General features: G+C 44.1%; 1 protein-coding gene across 3 annotated transcripts in view; it reads right to left on the bottom strand.

The window, feature by feature from the left end:
• Positions 1-19,626, bottom strand: part of SLC25A17 (solute carrier family 25 member 17) — a 622,505-nt gene that overhangs the window by 483,067 nt on the left and 119,812 nt on the right. The window lies entirely within an intron of this gene.

Consider the following 19,626-nt stretch of genomic DNA (forward strand, 5'->3'; position numbering starts at 1 on the left):
CCTTCCCAAAGTGCAAGGCAATCTAGTTCCAAAGAAAATAAAAAGGGTTTGAGGGTTTCGTCCTCAAGACAGCATTAAAGTTCATCATGTCTCAGGGATCCCTTCCCCAAGACTTCAACATGTCAACTTGGTTTCAATCTTTCAATTTTTAACACAACTTCAAATCCACTTGACACTCCTCCTGGACTGAATTAGCAGTTCACTTAAATGACTCATTCTTGGTTTATTTCCACAATGTCTTTGGCTTTCATTTTTGTTTGTTTTCTTGCTTTAATAAAACTGTTTAACATTTTAAAACTTCAAACATGAACATCATTCTTCAAGATAACAAATAAAACAGGACTTATTCCAAGAAGAAAAAGAGTAATATAACAGAAAAGGAAAAGTTGTAACAAATTAACCATGAAAGTTAATATCCATATTTAAAACTCTAAAAAAGTTACAACTGCGACAACAACTGCAACAATAACCAAGGTTGTGGATCCAGACAGACAAATGTTCCACATTGTTTCAAACCCAGAATTATTATACCTGGTAACATGTTTCCTAAAATCATTCCAACATAGCCCTTGTAACACGGGGCAATTTAGCAGCAAATGTTTTAATATTTCCCGTTGCTCATTGCCCAGACAAAATCTACAGAAAAGTAACTGCTCATTAATCAAACCATATTGCATCAGGATCACCTTTGTATGGATTAAGTACTCAGAAAAAGCTGACGAGCACATTTGTTAGGGTAAATCAACCAAAAAGTTGCCAATGTTCCCTGTCTTTTGTGGTCGCCCCTCAGATGACTCATCGAGGCATATTGATGAAATCCCTTCACAGTGTGGACCCAATCCAAATCATAAAGCGCTCGTTTCACCCTAGACGGATTACAAATCAATTCAGCCGAATCACAGCTGCATTTGGACATCAGGTCAGGGCAAATCTGCTCCAACTCTCTTAATGTCCCCAAACCCTTTTCCAGACGGATGACTTTAAGGTCTTCAAACACAGAATTTTTGCTTGGTACAAGTATTTTCTAATAAAGTGAAATATATCTCCAGTGCGCCCTACCCTTCAGGGAAACGAGACCCAATTCATAGCGCATTACTGCATGTGGGAGTTAACCAGAAATACAAAATTCTCCTCCAAAGCAATGCCTCTAAAACGGACAAATATTGGACTATTGACAGACCATATACTTCGATCCCATTCAGAATCTTCGGCACCTTTGTAAAAACGAATAGATGTTAAAAGGGAAAATTTGCTCTATCTAGAGTCGACTCTACAAAGCTGATTTGCTAAATTGATTGCTCTTGCCTGAAGCCTCAACAAAACAATATTTTTGTTATTTTTTTGCTGTAGTAAAGAAACCAAGATAAAGGAAGGAGTCAATCATCTCCACCTGTTCAGCACCAATGCGCCACTTAAAAGGCACTTCTTTCGTCGAACAGGCTAATTGCATCACCTTAGTTTTACTGGGATTTATAGATAAAGAATGGACCCTCACCAAGTTGGAAAAATACTCCCAAAGATGTTGCAAGCCTATCGGGGTGTTATCAAAGATTAGAAGATCATCCTCAATGGTCTTATGTTGTGGAGTTTAGGTTTCACCAGGGCTTTAGGTTGAAGATATTCACCTACATCTGCCATATAGAGATTGAAAAGGCAAGGGGCCAAACCCCACCCCTGCCGTACCCCCTAAATGTTGGAATTTAACGGGGACAACAGTTCCTGTTGGTTTACGGCGACCCGAATGGTTGAATGTTCATATAGGCCAGTTATCAGTCTCAACAGTCTGGCTGGAATGCCCCACTCCTGTAATTCACACTATAGGAGATCCCTATCTACTGTGTTAAATGCTGCTGTAAGGTCCACAGAGGCAAAATAAACAGGGTTACTCCCCCTCGCCCATGCTAAATTTTGAAAACATTTAATCATTAATCCATTCAATGCTGTACCCATATTCTTTCTAAAACCTGTCTACCACTTCAAAATTTGCTCTGTTCCACCGGCCCATGCTTCTAGATGCTGAAGAAGGATACAGGCAAAACCCTTACTATCAGCATCCAGAATTGCAATGGGGTGGTAGTTACATGGGTCTGATCGAGTGCCCCTTTTGTAAATTGGTATTATATGGGCCTCAGCCCAGGTAGAGGGGAAATTTCCCATCGCCAACACACGATTAAACAGGGTCGATAACACGCTTGACCAGGTGACAGGATTGGACTAAAATAGAAAGTTTGATCATTTATCTGGGACAGGAGCCTGGGAAGTACTAATGCCCTTAATTACTTATAGAACTAGCTCATTGTTGATGTTGATGCTTGAATGGTCATTACTTACCAAAGAAACAGACAATTTGTCAGCCCCAAATCTATGAGGCAAAGCAAAGAGGTTTTTAAAGTGTGATACCCAGTCTTCTTCTAAAACGGCATTTGCCAAATTGCCAGATTTCAAATTATCTGTGTCGTTAATCAGTGTCCAAACGGCCTGGGAGTTCTTATTGCGGAGGGAAAGCAACATGGCTCTGCGTCTAGCTGATTCCTACTAAAATGAGATGCACACAACCAGTTTTTATAGTTTTGACGTGTTCTCCTTAGATGTTCGCTTTTCTCAGCGGATGTCAAGAGTCCATTCTTTTGTATCTTTTGAATCTGCTACCTCAGCTCTCTTTTTCCATAAAACGAGGTTTACATTTTATTAATGCCAGTGTTTCCTATGCCCACACGCTGGATTTGTATTCCATGGGAGGCTAACCTCAATAGTATCCATCATAAAACATTTGAAGCTGTCAACCAAGAAAGTTTTGATCTTTCACTCCCTCGATTACGCGGCTATACATTTATTCAGAGTCTCACTTACTCATTGCACCAAAGCAGGGGACCACGAGATCTGATTGCCCTTACTACTCAAGCTTATTCCCCTTCGTCCCTCGCAGTACATACCCGGATGGCCCCCTGATTCCAACATGCCGAAGTAAGCTATTAAGAGAGAATTATCGCTTAGATCTGTCATTATTTAAAATCGCAAGCATTTCTCGTATAGCCAACTTCTGACAAAGATGTAATCAATAGTAGATCTAGTAAGGCTAATAGTCTACATAGGCTGCAACGGGACATCATAAAGCACTGAACCATTCCAAGGCATCGGACCCAGTCCTGTTAGACCTTCCCTCCACTCTTTCTCATTTATCACCTTAAGGCCTTGCTGAGCAGTACCCCGCCCCTCATTATCAAACAGCCTAACTCCCTGTATACAATCAGAATTCAAATCTCCTGCCAATAATACGTGACCCCTGGGGAAGTTGTTGGACCAGTCAGTAATACATCTAGTTACTAAAGCCATTTCCTCCCCCAGGGGACGTATTCCTTGATGCCAGTATACATATATAACCAAGACGTTCATACCCCCGCCCCAATCTCTGGAATACTATATGGGTGGCCATAATTCCAAAGGAGATATCAAAGTTAGCCATCACCGTTGCCTCCAAGCATATTGTAACCATAGTCATCAGGCCCCCAAACAGGTGCCCTTTGTTCTCCTTTCTAGGGCTACCTGAAAGACCACTCTGTATCCATCTAGTAAGGGAGGGAATTTAAGCCAAGATTCCTGAATGGTAATAATTGTGTGGGCCCTGAGTTTCTGGCACAGCTGGACATTATTAAATAAGTGACTGTTACCACGGGTGTTCAGTGAGACTTATGATAAAGACACTGAGTAGTTCGAGCCACCAATTGGATCCTGCAACAGGGTGGTCTAACTCAAAATGTATCAACATTGGGGGCCAGGGGAAACACCCTGCCACAGTAGATTTCACAGTATTAACCATTGTCTGCAAAAAAGGATGTGTTTAATGTAGAAACATCAGAGCTTATTGTGGAGTGCTGCACCACACCGTCCACCGCCGCCATCAGCGCATCACCAGAGGAAGTACCAGTAGAGACCGTTTTCGGGGCTGTAACAGTTACTCTAGACACAGGTTCGGACAGTGGCAACTTGACTACTGGCTGAGAAAAGAGAGAACACAGAAAATGCTGTGCCCCCTGTTTTTTTAACTCATTTGGAGGGCAATTTTTAGTTTTTTTCTGCAGCTCCCCACCATTCCTTTTACATCTGACAGCCCTCACAGTTGTCACTTTCTGTGCCGTCCCAGTCAACATGGGTACCTCCTCAACGTCATGATGAAATCCGCTGTGACAGTGGAGGTAGTTTGGTTATTTGTTTGGGAAACAGGTAGGTTTGTCTGATGCCACAGGGACTTACTCCCATCAATTGCAGAAATAATCATTCGCTCATACTCAGCCTGTAATGGCGACTTAGGGGCTTCCTGATGAATGGGTGACCTTTGTGGTTAACTCCCTGAGTTAGAGGAATACCAATGGTAGCTGCCTTCTCATGGGGTCTCCCAGCCTTCAAGCTCCCCTAAGTCCAGCTTCTGCCTAGATTCTGTGTCCTCCTTTTTAGAATCAATGTGGCCTGACTTGTGGGGAAAAGGAAATTCCTTAGCTGCGATATGCATGTTCACATGATCAGATTTAAACAGTAATTACTCTAACAACGCTGTGTTAGCTTACGTTTCCAGCTGATGGCCCTCATATAGTGAGACCAGTATGCACAAGACTTGGTTAATTTCGGCAAACATGCCTTCACGCTCGTCTCTTGGACCACCTCCATTCTTCGCATCACTGCTGCCAAGCGTCTTGGAGGCAAAAGGGTAGTTGAGGTAGCAGGCGAGGATGAAAAAAAGTCAGACCCTGAATGGAGATGTCCAGTTAGATCGGGTGAGTTAGCTAGCAAGCTCTGATCTGGTGGGGTGTCTTCCGGACTTAAATCAATGGGGGCACTAGTCGCAGCTATAAGAAGAGATCTCTCATTCTGTAATTGTGGCAACTTTTCCAAAGTCCCATTTATTTTCATAGTTTTGGCCATAGAATTTTGCAGTTTTGTGCCTAGCTGTCATGATCCCAGTCAGTGAGCATAGTCATCATTCAGGCATTCAGGCCAGACAGGGAACCTTATTTTAGTCAGAAGGTCAAAGGTGGGTGTTAGCCTGGCACATATGGTATTTACACCCTTCACAGCATATGCTTCCTTAGACTCTAGTAATGTTTAACAGTAACTTTTATACACTAAACATGGCCACCGTAAGATCCATTCACAAATTGCAGCACGTTCTAGTCATATTGCAGAGGGAGATATTTAAGCCCCGCCTCCACTGGAACGCACGCTTTGCGTCTTCTCCGCTGACAGCGGGTAACGCTACCAGCGTTTCTCCTCACAGAACTTGTAAAAGGAGAAAATAGTGACATTAGCTTTACAGAAAAATACAGCATTCAATAGTTTATAGAAAAGACTTACCTGACCGAAATAATTCTCTGAAGCGGTTATCTTCAGTCAGAAGTTTCACTCACAGCCGCAGCATCTTCAGTCAGCAGTTGTCGTTCATAGCCGCAGCATCTTCAGCAGAAGTTTCACTCACAGCCGCAGCATCTTCCGTCAGAAAGTTAATTCACAGCTGCAGCATCTTCAGTCACAGTTTTCGTTCGAAGTTGCAACAACTTCAGTCAGAAGTTTCTTCTGCAGCCACCGCATCTTCCGAAGGTATCGTCTTCAGCTTTCCGAAAACCTGCAAACAACACAAAAGATATTTAATTAACAAACAAACTTAACAGTTGATAAAAGAAGATGTTTAATGAGCTTTTACGTACCTGAAGGTTCTTCAAGTTTTCACCTCACAGTTATTTCCGTGCTCTTCCTTGAAGGCTGCAGTTACTCTTTATAGGCAAACTTACGTTTTAAAACGTTTTCTCATCCTGAGTAACTCCGCGGCCATCCGCAGTCATAATTCTTATCCCAAATACTGAGAACCTGCAAAAAGATAAAGAAAGAGCAAATTATTAGAAAGAGAAATCTCTCCAACGTAGGAAATTATTTGAGCCCTTAAGGATTCCAATATTTTCACCAACTTACTTACTCAAAGTCTCATTCTTAAAAGATATAGACATTTCAAGGCAAGACGCAATAGAATACATAAGATACCCACATTACCATTGTTTCTTCATCCCAACGCACCCTAAAGAAAAGCAGGATGGAGAGCTCCACAATAAATAAACACAGGTGAGAAGGGAGGCGTTTAAGGAGTATACATCTCATGCAGTACAATCTCCGCAAGTAGATGTTACAGCTTTTCTATTGTTTTCATTGTTGTTTAACATAAAGAGAATCCTAGTGCCAAGGTACCAGGTCCACAGGCTGGGAAGGCATTACGCTCTCGAGAAGTCCAGGTAAGTGTTACACCGGCCCTCCCACTGTCTTTAAAACTGTGGGCGAAGCGTTAACATTATTCTGTGCAGATAAAAAGAACGATGTAATAAGGTTAGACCTTGTATTTTTTGCAGCTGATCTCTGTCGTCAAAGAAGCATTCGGAAATACAGTTGCATGGTACTCCTGATTATACAAAAGATAATCTTCCCCTGGGGAAAGGGGGAGGTGCAGACTCAGCGGCTAACATTTCAGCATCTGTGATTAATTGGTAGGCTGCTGACTCCATCCTCCCTCCACATTTCAGGTTGTACATTTAGACCCACCAGAGCCCTTCATGAATGAGTTGGATGCCAAAAAAAGTATTGTGCTGCCTATAATAACCCTTGTCCGCAGTATCCCTGGCCACCAAACAGAAACAAGACAGTCAATACGCAAACAGTAATTACTCTGTCCAGACCTTTGCTGGTCCACAGTGGAGTGCAGGGGGGAAGGAGAGGAGGGAGCAGTTTGCAGCAGCCCCAAGGGGTGACTATTTCTCGGAGTCAGATGAAACAAGAGTCCCAGTCCAAGAGCTCCAAGTCACCCTGCACTCCAACACTCACAGCACACAGTATTGCACACTGTGCACCCTCCGCGCCAGTCGTAATGTTTTGTGTTAGTCGCTCCTCCTCTCCAATAGAAACAATAGTCAAACTCCAAAAGCACTGTGCAGGTACTGCAGCCTCACAACACACAGTGTCGCACACCGTGCGCGTTCCTCGCCGGTGGTGATGTTTTGTGTTAGCCACTTCCTCCTCTCCAATAGAAACAGTAGTCAGACTCCAAAAGCATCAGACTCCAAAACCGCTGTGCAGGTACTGCAGCCTCACAACACACAGCGTAGCACACACATACTTTGGCTTTCACAATTGAGGGTTCCCTGGTCTAGGCACAGTTGTCACACCACAAAGTCCAACCATTACAGGTCGCGCAACTAGGAACCCTAGGCTCTTCAGCCCACACAGGTTCTTCTGTATTTGCCCTTGTGTACAGATTCACACTCACTCAATTTCTTCCTTAACAGCCTCTTGGCTTTATATGAAAGGTCACACTCATGTGGCTTCTCCTGGTTAGCCTCTTGGCTCTGCCACCATGTGTCATATATTGTCTGCCAGTCTTTGGCCTTGCTGCACTGTATTTATGCACCACGTTCATTGCATGGCGATTTTATCTCTTCCCCACCTTTCTGTCATGTTTGTTCACAAACTTCCACACTTGGTTTCTTATTTCGTGTTTTATTTTCAAAAGGGCGCTTTCATATTTATCTTTCATCAGATCATAGCTTTGCCATAATGTTTTCATTCAGTTCAGTATTCAATATTCATGAGGATTTGTTTCGCTGCTTAATTCTCACAAAACCCATGGCTTTGGGTTTATTTAATCTTGCGTGTGTCATTTGTTTCATTCAGCATTCCATTTGTTTCATTCAGCACTTCTCACTGACATGCAGCCCCGAGGAGAGCCCGGCTTTGAGTGACATTCCCCTTCACTCACCGGTTTTCTGCATTCCCTTCGGGCAGCTGCGTCGCCACACGTCTGCTCCACTGGCTGACTTGATGGTCACAGCAAGCTCTGCTTGCACATCAGATGCTTTGCCCCACTCGCCGTCAGCTTCGATTCCCTTCTATGAACGCAGGTGGCGAGTTTGCTTCGGTCTCCTTTGCTCGCAGCTCCAGCTGCTCCTTTCTGACCATGGAGGCTCCCACACCTGTGGAATTCTGCCAGGCCAACTCGCCTGTGGCTCTGCGCCCCACAGGTCTTCTGCCAGCGTCCTGACTTCCCTTCAGGCCCCAACACGACTGCCTCCTTACAAAAAGGGTTCTCTGCTGGTCTCCCCAACACATGCCTCCTTGTTGGTTCCTGTGTTGCCGGTTTCCTCCTTTCTTATACACCTGCAACCACTTGACAGGTTGCAGGCGTGAGTTTTCAATTAACACTGCCTGACTACAATTAGAGGGACATGGCCTTTGTAGTACTTTGCAGGCATCTTCCTCGTCTCAGTACTAGAGTGATGAAATGACCCACTGGTGTTCACTGCTCCTAGTCGCCTCTTCCTCATCCCAATACTGTAGTAGCTTAAATGAGGAAAATTGAAGGGAGTTATTTTACAGTAGGCCATAAAGGCCAGGAGGGTTAGGTTGGTTTTCCCAGGGAAAAGGGGGATACCATGTCTCACCTGTGGGTACTCTTTTCCCAATCTCCAAGGATCCTCCACCCAGGTCATCCTTCCATGCTTCTCCACCTACAGGGTCGGGATCCAAAAACAACAACCTTTCCCTGGCCACCTGAGCAGAGGATCCAGGGGGAGTAGGAATAAGGATACCTTCAGGTTTCTCACAGGACCCAAGAGTTAATGAAATGGTACTTAGCGATTGGAGTGCAGCAGTGATAGGACTATTACTAGCTAGCAAACCTTGGTAAACTATGTTTTTGAAGCTGTGAGGGGCAGTAGGGCTTTCCCGAATACAGTAATTGCTGTATTTCCCACCCAGATCCAGTAAATAAATACGATAACACACACAGGCATACACAGCTAAAAGCTTTGTTTTCAAGATGGTACTTTTAACCATAATGACAGGATGGTGTTGGTTAATAAAGACAAACATATAATATTCACATATCTACAGACACACACACCTAGCTTTCAAATCAACATGCCTGTTGAAGTGTGGTTCAGTATTTAACCTTCAGCATTATTAAAGGACTACTACCTACATGCGCCAACTAGTCAAACTTTTACCTTGACTTCTGCTGAAAGTCCAAACCGATTCCCTGATGACACTTGCAATTTATGTATTGACCTACAACTCGTAAAAGGGTGGTCCACATTGGGCAGATTCAATGAATTACATAATTTTGGTTTGTTAATGAGTTGGGGGTGATTGTGATGAACCATTATTTTGCCCCATGGAAATTATAAATGAGCACAGTATTTTACAGTAACCAGTAACCTAGACCTCTGTTGCACTGCAAGGAGAGGTGTATGGCCCTGCATTCTGCAGACGACCTGACCTCTCCCCACAAGTTTGCACCCCTTAATTTATTTCTTCCATAGAAAAGGCTCTTCTCCTTAAAAATCACAATCTAGGCTTTATTCCCTCATCTTGCTCCCACCAGCCTTACCTGCACCGCCATCTTCCTCCCCTCCCCTCCTCAGATTGGCCTCAGAAAGGGTCAGAAGACCCAGAAGAGCAGTCTTAACCAGGCTCCCCCAGGCAGCCTTGTCCAGGCAGTGGATAAGGGCAATTTGTGGTTTGCCTGTTCGCTGGCTGCCTAGCCCAGCCCTCTGCTGCAGCTCTTCATCCCCACACTGACCCAGAAGACCATGGATAAAAGGTAAGGGTTGACACAACATACTCACAAAAGTTTGAATCCATCATTTGTTCAACACTTAAAATTCACTGTTTGAATCCAACTATTCATCACATTTGACTTTGCTACGGTGGGGGTTTCTCCACATTTGGATTTGGCTACTATGAGGTTTCTCCAAGTTTTAATGTTGCTACTGTGAAGATTTGCACCATTTTGAGATTGCTGGTCTTGAGTCTTGTCTACTTTGAATCCTGCCACTGTAGGGTCTCACCACATCAGAATTCTGCTACCGCTGGGGTTTCACCACGTCTGAATTTTGCTATTGTGTGGATTTCTTCACCTTTTGAAATGTTGCTACCATGGGGTTTCACCATTTTGAACTCTGTTCTGAATCTTGTCACTCTGAATTTTGCTACTGTGATCATCAACATTATGTTCCTGCAGAGCACCAGCAGGATTTACATTTGGCATGATAATGCAGTCTGTGTAATTTGGGTTGAGCTGGGAGAGTCGTGGGCATGGCCTGGTTCTAAAGTTCAAACCCGGCCCGAGCCAGGAAAATGACCACGAAAAACCCAAAATACAATGTTTTGCCAGCGCCCATGCCTTTGTACAAACTCGGCCAGGTGCTGAAAAGAACTGTGATAAAGTGCCAAACCAAGGTGTGTGATCCTGACTAAATCATTAATCTCACTGTTCAAGCAACATTTTTAGAAAAACCTGTGCATGGGTGTCAGTGTCCTCACTAGAAATCAGTATTAAGGGGGCAAAGTTGGGGGCACAAATACAAGGTGGGCAGGATGGTGGCACATCAAATAAGGATCAACAGGCCAAATTGGTTTAAGTATACCTATATTTTACCAAGCCGGTTTAAAAAAAGGTAACATTAAGCATGTTCACAGTAAATTTAGCATCAAGTTAATATACATCCTTAAAAGTTAACTCGTTCATCAGTTGCAAAAATGCACTTGTAGTCACCAAGAGACTGCATTCTTTTAACTCAAGTAGACATCACTCCCAACTGTAAGGAAGGAGGCATGGCATCAACAGTAAGACAGACACAAGTGACCACAGATCAAGGATGTTCATTGAACCTTCACAAGAGTGTGATAAACGCCTATCTAAACCTAAATCTACAGATGAGAGCAAGCTACGACCACCAAATAATAATAATGCAGTCCTAGTGGATTCAAAATAAAAGGGCCTGTACTAAAAAACCTATTGCCAAACCTCACTGCTAATTCACAAACAGTGTGGGGGTAATGTTCATGAAAAAGAATGATGTGTTCACAAAATGATATGTCAGGATGTTCAGGCCGTTGGCCTCCATTCCCAACGTTTTCAGCATGGGACAAGGCCGTTCACTCGAGCAAAACACACACTCTGGCTTCTTCGACACAATGATACAGTTCTATTTCCAGCAACAGGGCCTTCTGTGCCCAAGTCTCCTTTCTCATCAAAAGTCTCTTGATTCAGAGGGTACAACAAATAACATACACAGTTCTTTTCTTCTCAAAAGTATTCAACTCGAGTGCTTCACCCTGGATCCCCCTCAGCCGGGCTCAGATCCCTGTTATTTTACGATTGTTACTGCGTATCCCCCTCTTCCGAGCTCAGATCCATGTAATTTTACAAAGTTCAGAGAACCTTTGTTTTCTTGGGTGAATCACGGTTCACCGCGGATCCCCCTCAGCCGGGTTCAGATCCTTACCCTTTTCAATTAGTCTCCCTCAGCCAGGCTCGGGCCAATTGTAGTTCACTTTGCTTTATCGAAGACTATCGAATGTGCACAGGATTTAGCTCAACCCGTTACAGGACCACTTCGATACAAACTTCTCTTTTACAATACAGTTGCCATTCAGTTGGATACCTAACAGAGACCTTCGAATGAGCACCCACGTGGCACCGGACCACTCCATATATGGTATCTCACTTGGCCTCCCAAAGTTCACTCACTCCCTTGATTTCCAAATATTTGCATCGCTCATCACATGTGTTTCATACACTGTCTTCTTTGGATTTCTTCATACAATGTTGCTGCTTGCAACCTTGGTTCAAACACAAGCTGGTTTGGTATCAGTCTCTCCGACTCACCGGCTGTGCTGTTTTTACTGGCGCATCTTTGTTGTAGGAGCCAAGGACAGTACCAGAGCGGCAATATCTCATCTCTGCCTTAGTTATCGACATGGGAGAGCCCCAGGTACCTTTGATGCACAGTGTAGGTTTGTTCAGCTTTAGTTCCCGGTCTTTGGCTTCTTACTTTCCAAGGTTCACAAAAGTAACGGTCTTTAGAGGTCTAGGGTTCTTCCCTCCTTGCAGCCCTCTCTGGTCTCGCCGTCTTTATCCTTGTATTAAACTGCCATCTTGGAACTGCTGTTTCCTCGTTCAGAGTGTGCTTTTGTGCTCCGCCTTTTATCCGTGGGATGGAAGTCAGGTGTGTGTAATCAGCAATTGCCCGACCTTGGTATTTGGACATGTCAGGTATACAGCTCTGGTGTTGTCGCGCACAGTGAACTGTCCGTGAGAAAGTGTTTGTGTCGGGAAAGGGTCTGGGAGGTTGAGTTCCTAGGTGTCATACCTGGTAGGATGGAGAAAAGGTGTTACAGGGAAGGGGATACCGCGTCCTGCCATCCGGTGTCCCACTTCCACTCCCTGAGGACCCCTCACCCAGGTGATCCTCCCGCACTTGTCCACCCCCAGGAACTGGATCCAAAAGCGATGGCCGAGTCCAGGCCATCTGGATGACAGATCCCCGGGGACTAGCAGGGGAGCACTGTCAGGTTTCTCAGATTGCACAGCTTCAAATAATGTGCAATCATAAAGAGTTCTAACAGAAGAGGTATCACTTATACCTCAGTTTCAAATGACAGTAAAGGACAGTCTTTTTAACAGATGAAATATCACATAAAGGCTCAGAGTACAGGTGGTCTCCCTTTGTTCTTTAGCAATAGTTGCAGGTCTCACTTTGCCCCCGTATAGAGTTTTCAGTTTCTGGCTGTACAACCAAGCAGCAGCTGGTGATTTTTTTAATTGGAGGGGTGTACATCTTTCCCTCAAATATGCCAGAGTAATGGAGCGTAGCGAGGGAGGCTGAACCAGTCAAGAGGTGTTGGGGTGTGTAAGAAAGGCATGGTATCAACAGTAAGACAGGCACAAGTGACCACAGTTCAATGATAAACGCCTATCTAAACCTAAAGCTACAGATAGGAGCATGCTACAACCATCAAAAAAGAATAATGCAGTCCTAGTGGAGTCTTGGCAAAATAAAAGGGCCTATACTAAAAGAAACTATTGCCAATCCTTACTGCTTATTTACAAAGAGTGTGGGGTAGTGTTCATGAAAAAGAAATAAGTGTTCACAAAATGATATGTCATGATGTTCTGGCCATTGGCCTCCCTTCCCCACGTTTTCAGCACGGGGCAAGATGCTTCACTCGAGCAAAGCACACACACTGGCATCTGTGGCATGAGGATACAATTTCATTAACAGCATCAAGACCTTCTGTGTCCAAGTCTCTTTACTTCGAAAAAGTCTCTTGACTCAGACAGCATGATGTACAAAAAAAAAAACAAGATGCAAAAGTTATTTTCCTTTTACCAGTATTCAATTTGGGTGTTCACCATGGATACCCCTCAGATGGGCTCAGATCGCCCTTATTAAAATGTTCAGAGAATATTCTTTCTCGGTGACTCATGGTTCACCACGGATCACCCTCAGCTGGGCTCAGATCCCTTCCTTTTTCCCAATCAGTCTCCCTCAGCCAGGCTCGGACAAATTGCAGTGAACATTAAACCATCAAAGACTTTCAAATGTGCACAGGGCTTGGCTTAACCCGTTGCAGGACCACTTTGATCTCAAGATTCCCTTTTCTTACACTTAGCATCAGTTGGATACTTAACAGAAACTTTCGAATGAGCACCCACGTGGTGCTGGACCACTCTGTCTACGGTAACCTTTCTTGGCCCACCCAAAGTTCAATCACTCCTTTGGTTTCCAATTATATTCACGTCGCTCGTCACATACGTTCTTCATACAATTTTGCCGCTTGCAACCTTGGTTCAAAGCACAGGCTGGTTTGGTATCAGTCTCTCCGACTTACCTGCTGTGGTGTCTTTACTGACACTGCTTTGTTGTAGGAGCCAAGGACAGTGCCACAGCGGCAATTGCTCCTCCCCGCCTTGGTTATCGACGCAGGAGAGCCCTGGGTACCTCCGACACACTGTGCAGGTTTCATCAGCTTCCGTTCCAGGTCTTACGTTTCTTACTTTCCAAGCGTCACGAAATTAACGATCTTTAAAGGCCAAATGCACTTCCCTCCTTGCACCCCTCTCTGGTCTTGTTGTCTTTCTCCTTGTATTAAACTGCCATCTTAGAACCGCTGTTTCCTTGTGTGCTTTGCCTCGCTCAGAGTGTGCTTTCGTGCTCCACCTTTTATCCGTGTGGGGAAGGGTGATGGAAGTCAGGTGTGTGTGTAATGATTAGTAATTGCCTGACCGTTGTATTGGGACATGTCAGCTATATGACTCTGGTGTTAGTCTGTTGTCGCTCATGGTGAGCTGTCCGCGAGAAAGTGTTTGTGTCGGGAAAGGGGATTGGGGGGAGTGCTGAGTTCCTAGGTATCCTACCTGATAGGACGGGGAAAAGGTGTTACAGGGAAAAAGGATACCGTGTCTCACCCTACGGTGTCCCACTTCCACTCTCCAAAGACCCCTTATCCAAGTGATCCTCCCGCACTGCTCCACCCTAGGAACTGTATCCAAAAGCGATGGCCGTGTCATGGCCACCTAGATGACAGGTCTGCAGGGACTAGCGGATGATACACTTTCAGGTTTCTCACATGTCTTTCTCGCCCCCCCCCAGAACATTTTTAAAATAATGGCTTAAAATGGTGCATTTGCAGCACACTTTTCATGAAAAAGTTGGTGAGATGCCAAACAGTTTGCAATTGGCTTTGTAGGGTAACTCATGAGAAAATCCAATAAATGCAAGTCACCAACAGTGCAGAGGAGCATATTGCCAACATATTTCCATGATGCCTTAGCCAATAATATATGCCAATCAAATAAAATAGGAAAAGGTGTAAATGGGAGAATATTGATCAAGGTCAACACCTTCCGCTAGTATATAAAGACATTTTCCCCTCTTATAATCCACATGAAGTATTTGATTTACACTCTGCCATTACCGCCACCATGGTGCCCTTCTTCACCAAGATGGTGAAAGTATCTAGTAGAAATAGGGGAAAGAAGAAAGGCTCGTATGCTGGTGAGTGTAGGCGCATGAAGGCAAGCCTAGTGAGGCTACGTAAGTCCAACCACCATAATAGGGCTGAAATTCTGAAGAGATTTGGAGAAGACTAAGGTATTGGTGGCCAAAATAAAAAAGATAAAGTTCACTCAAAAATTGGGCCGCCCTATTAAAGGCTACCAATGACAAGGGCTTCTGGAAAATAGTCACAAGTGGATCTGCAAGCTGAACACATTCCATCCATGCAAATCCTGGAAACCACATGGTTTGCTCACTGCCAATCGCTATATAAGGATAGTACACATGGCTTTATTATCCTGTTTGAGAGAAGTATTGGTTCATTTGGTCCAGGCACTGATACAACCCCTCTACAATTAACACAGGCAGACTTTTTAATAGCTTTAAGCAGATTAGGGGTAAGGTCCCAGGATGGGATTTTATCCCAGTGGACCTCTATTTGAGTAAACCGTTTGTTTGGGCCCCCTATCTTTTGTCGCTATTTAATGCGATCCTTATGATCAGAATGAAACCAATTAGTTGGCAAAATGCAGAGATTCTTCCCATCTATAAAAAGGGCGATCCAGCCAGCCCTGTGAATTATCGACCGATCTCGCTATTAGATGCAGGCAAAAAGATATTTGGTAAAACCTTGCAAATCAAACTAGAAAAGTGGATTGAGGACGCCAGTGCGTTAAGCCACTTGCAGACAGGCTTTCGTAAAGGGGTGAGCATCATAGATCAAGTGTTCAGATCTTGTATAGATTTATTATCCTTAAAAGTGGTCAAATATACCTGACCGTTATAGATATCAAGGCCACATTTGACAGCAGAAGTTCGTCCAAAAAAACAAATACGATCTACAAGTTCAACAGCGGAAATGATTGATGTGATGTTAGATAAGAAACATATCGAGAGCGGACACTGCAGTTCATCTCGCACTAAAGAAAGATGCCAAACAGAAATACTAAAACTGGAGTAAGGCGCACAATGTAGTCTTACTACAGAATGATTCTGAGGAAATGCTGGCCAAGATGGTGAATAAAAATTCTTCAGAGTTCTGGAGGCTTATCAACAACAAGTTTACATCCCAAGATGCGCTTCAGGCATCAATGATCCCTGAAGTGACCTGGGTGGAATACTACACCGACATGTTCAGTAAGAACGAGAGTTCTAATGATTGGAGAGCTCTTGAACTCGATCATTGGAACTTAAAGTTTGATTGAGCTGACATTCTGTGCTCAATAAATAAAGCTCGAGGGTCAAGAGCCCCGTGACCTGATGGGCTTACCAACTATACCAACAAGTGCAACACGGAGGCATGGGCAGACTTTTGTACGATTCTATTTGAAAGAATAACAACTAAACGTGCCACCCCTACATTGTGGAAAAGCGCAATTATAGTCCCTATCTTCAAAAAGTACCCAACTACTACAAATGCTGCTGAAGTGGTCAATTGAAAGTAATCATGTTGATCCTAGATGAGCCGGTTTTGTGAGAAGTGTCGGCAGTGGCCTTAACACATTACTTCTGAACCTGATCAAGATGGAAGCCATTAGAACTAACACCAAAATGTATCTAGCAGTTATAGACTTCTCTCACGCCTTTGATAGTGTTGACCGTGGGATCCTGTGGAGAAAACTAAGTGCCTGGAATTGTCCACCTAGCCTCATTGAGGCCAACAGGGAACTCCACACTAACACCAACATCAAAATCAGGCTGGATCACAGTGGGACGCTATCTGCTGCAATAAACACCTTCAAAGGCGTCAAACAAGGTTGCCGTTGGCAGCCATTATCTTTAACCTTTTTATATCTGACATTGCCAAAACTCTTGGTGAAGTCTCTACTTTTCCTCCCAGGATTCACTGGTCACATGTCAGTTGGCTCATTTACGCCAACGATCTGATAATTCTGGACATGACGCCCATCGGGCTACAACGCAAACTTGATGCTCTCGAATCATATGTGTCAAACAACAGCATGTACATTAACAAACAGAAGTATGAAATACTGACCCTTCAAAATCTGAAATTTAAAAAAATCAGGCACAAGAAACACGTTTGGTACCTTGAAAAACAAGCCTTAAGACCACTACTAACATCAAATATTTGGGCATGCAGATAAGTTCTAATGTAAATGATGCACCTTGGGCTGAAACAATTAAAACTAAATGTTGTCAACTGGCTTGCCAAGCCGCAGTTATTAACAAAGAATATGGGAAATGTTCCCTAAAGCCAACGGCAGCCTTCTATCTACAAAAAGTGGTTCCTGCAGTTTATGGAGCAGAAAGTGTGTTCAGATGCTCGCATGACTTATGGAACACTCTGGAAAATATCTTTTGGGTCAGAGTTTTACACCTACCGAAAGGATCCCCAACTGTGTGTATAAAGTACGAACTGGGTTTAATATCAACTCCTGTGCCACAGTTAAAAATTCTACACAATTCAGATAAAGACAATGGGCCTCATTACGGGTCGGGCGGTCCGGAATTAGCAGTGGCGGTAAACCCGCCGCCACTGTTAATTCCGGAACGCCCGATCCCGAGTTGCAGGCGGGAGGTGATTTTCCAGTCAGGTCTGACCTGGCGGGTTGAACACCGCCCGCCTGCAGGCGGACGTGGAAACACCAGCACCATCACGAGATGGTGCCGGTGTTTCCACTTCCCCATTCCCATTGAGTCCTATCGGACTCAATGGGAATGGGGATTAACACCATTCCGCCTCCGTAACTCCCGGGACACCGGGGCTGTAATGCCTTGGTAATTCCGGGAGTCACGGAGGCGGAATGGTAATACGAGTCCGGCGGTAACCAGGCGGTTTTACCGCCGCGGTTACCGCCAGACTCGTAATGAGGCCCAATGAGTGCAAAGTCTTTTCCATGTGGGGCAAGCAATGCCTAGAAGTCCTGAAGGAGAATTATATCCTTGTCTCTACCCTACTGGATAACCCAGAGCTAGCTAAAAAAAAGCAGAACAGATTGGCGACAAACATGTGAACAAAGACAGAGATCTCGTCTAATGAACCAAGTTCCAGCCGAAGAAAGAGCCTATGGCGAACTGCAATCCTATCTACTGCTATCTCCTGACCAAAAATCGAGATCGCTATATACACAGTTTAGACTTAACCTCTTAGCTACCAAAGAACGCACAGGAACTTGGGCTCTAAACTCCAACGAAAACCTGACCTGCCGTTTCTGTGATCTGAGTGTTGAGACACTTAAACATTTAACTCTATTTTGCCCAAAACTACCGAGTTTACGAATGCGGAAACTCGGCTTAATCATCTGTAAACACCAAACATATTGTGCTGACGACTGGTGGAAACTCATGTTCGACGGGTCAGACCGGAAACTTATGTTTGGTCTTCTAACTTTTCTGAACGAACATAAAGAACGTCTAGCAAGGAATGTGCATTTGGACCTTGAGTTTGGTTAAACCTACTGATGTAAGTAGGGAATCGGGTCCTATTTGACTGTATTAGTGTCCTCGTTGATGCAAGAAATGGAACACAACGTGAGACATGAGTGTTTTTGTTCTCTTCTGTTTTAAAGGTTTGTATAAACCAATTTTAAAAAAGTCTTTTAAAAAATTGACAGTATTCCTAGAAGTGAACTGTGGCGTGTCTTGACCGAAATTGAGGTTCCTCCCCCCCATGCTTAACGCAATTATGAATCTCCATCATAAGGTCAAGTGGGGCCAGGGTGAGGAATGTACCAAATATTTCCCAATAGAGAAAGCGGTAAGGCAGGATTGTACTCTGGCCCCCACCCTTTTTAACCTGTTATTTGATGGGGTGGTCACCACTTTACAGACAGATAACTCTGATGCACCAGTCCTCGGAGGTGAAAGGATATGCATATTAACGTTTGCCGATGATGTGGTGCTCATATCTAGAAGTCCCTCAGGACTAAGGAAGCTAACTGAGCAGTTTGTCAAATTTTGCAAACTGCGTGGGCTGGAAATTTCATAGAGGAAACACAAAAACTCTGGGATTTGGCAAACAGCAAAGGTCATATACTTGTATTACTCTAAAAATAGTTGTAACATATATCAAGGAGGTGCAACATTTTAACTACTTAAAGATCAGAATCTCGGGGGACTGCAAATGCGTAGGACACATATATAAAGATAGCGCTTCCTTTTGGAGAAAGTGTAAGAGTATTTTATGCTTTTCTAAATAATAATATGGTGATAATATCTTAATCCCTGTGCTGGAAGTCTATAGAGCGGAGGCAATTGCATCTGTGACATATAGTGCTGAGTTGTGGAGGCACTGTAAAATGCAACCAATGTCATTGATAGAACAACTTCCTAAAATGTTTGCTGTTGCTCCCAAAAACACTCTGAATTTCCCATTGCATCTGGAATTGGGTCTCAGGTCCATAAGTGATCAGGCTGCTCTCAAACCTTTGCTTTTCTGGCTCCGTATTTGGCCCAGTGACATCCATCTGTTGTGATGAATCAGCAATGATTCCCCCAAAAAACCTGGCCTTGGACACTTCTCATGTGGCCAAGGAAAGGCAGACACTTTCTGATCCTGACCCTGGGGGTGGTGTTCAGTGGGAGGGTCACATGAGGGGTGGGGAGCAGGTCCGGAGGAATGGGAAACCCTCTTGTTTAACTTTCCCCAAAGTCCCACTCTTCTAATGGCTTACTGTAAAATAACAGAAATGAGGAAACCTAACTTTGTCATTAGAGACTTTAAGTCCCATAATTTCCTAAGTACTGGGATGAGGAAGAGGGCTGAAGAGGTGCAATGTTGCAGGAGTAGTCAAAT

Source organism: Ambystoma mexicanum, chromosome 3q (genome assembly GCF_040938575.1).
Source record: "Ambystoma mexicanum isolate Mex_15411 chromosome 3q, UKY_AmexF1_1, whole genome shotgun sequence".
NCBI classification, from domain to species: Eukaryota; Metazoa; Chordata; class Amphibia; order Caudata; family Ambystomatidae; genus Ambystoma; species Ambystoma mexicanum.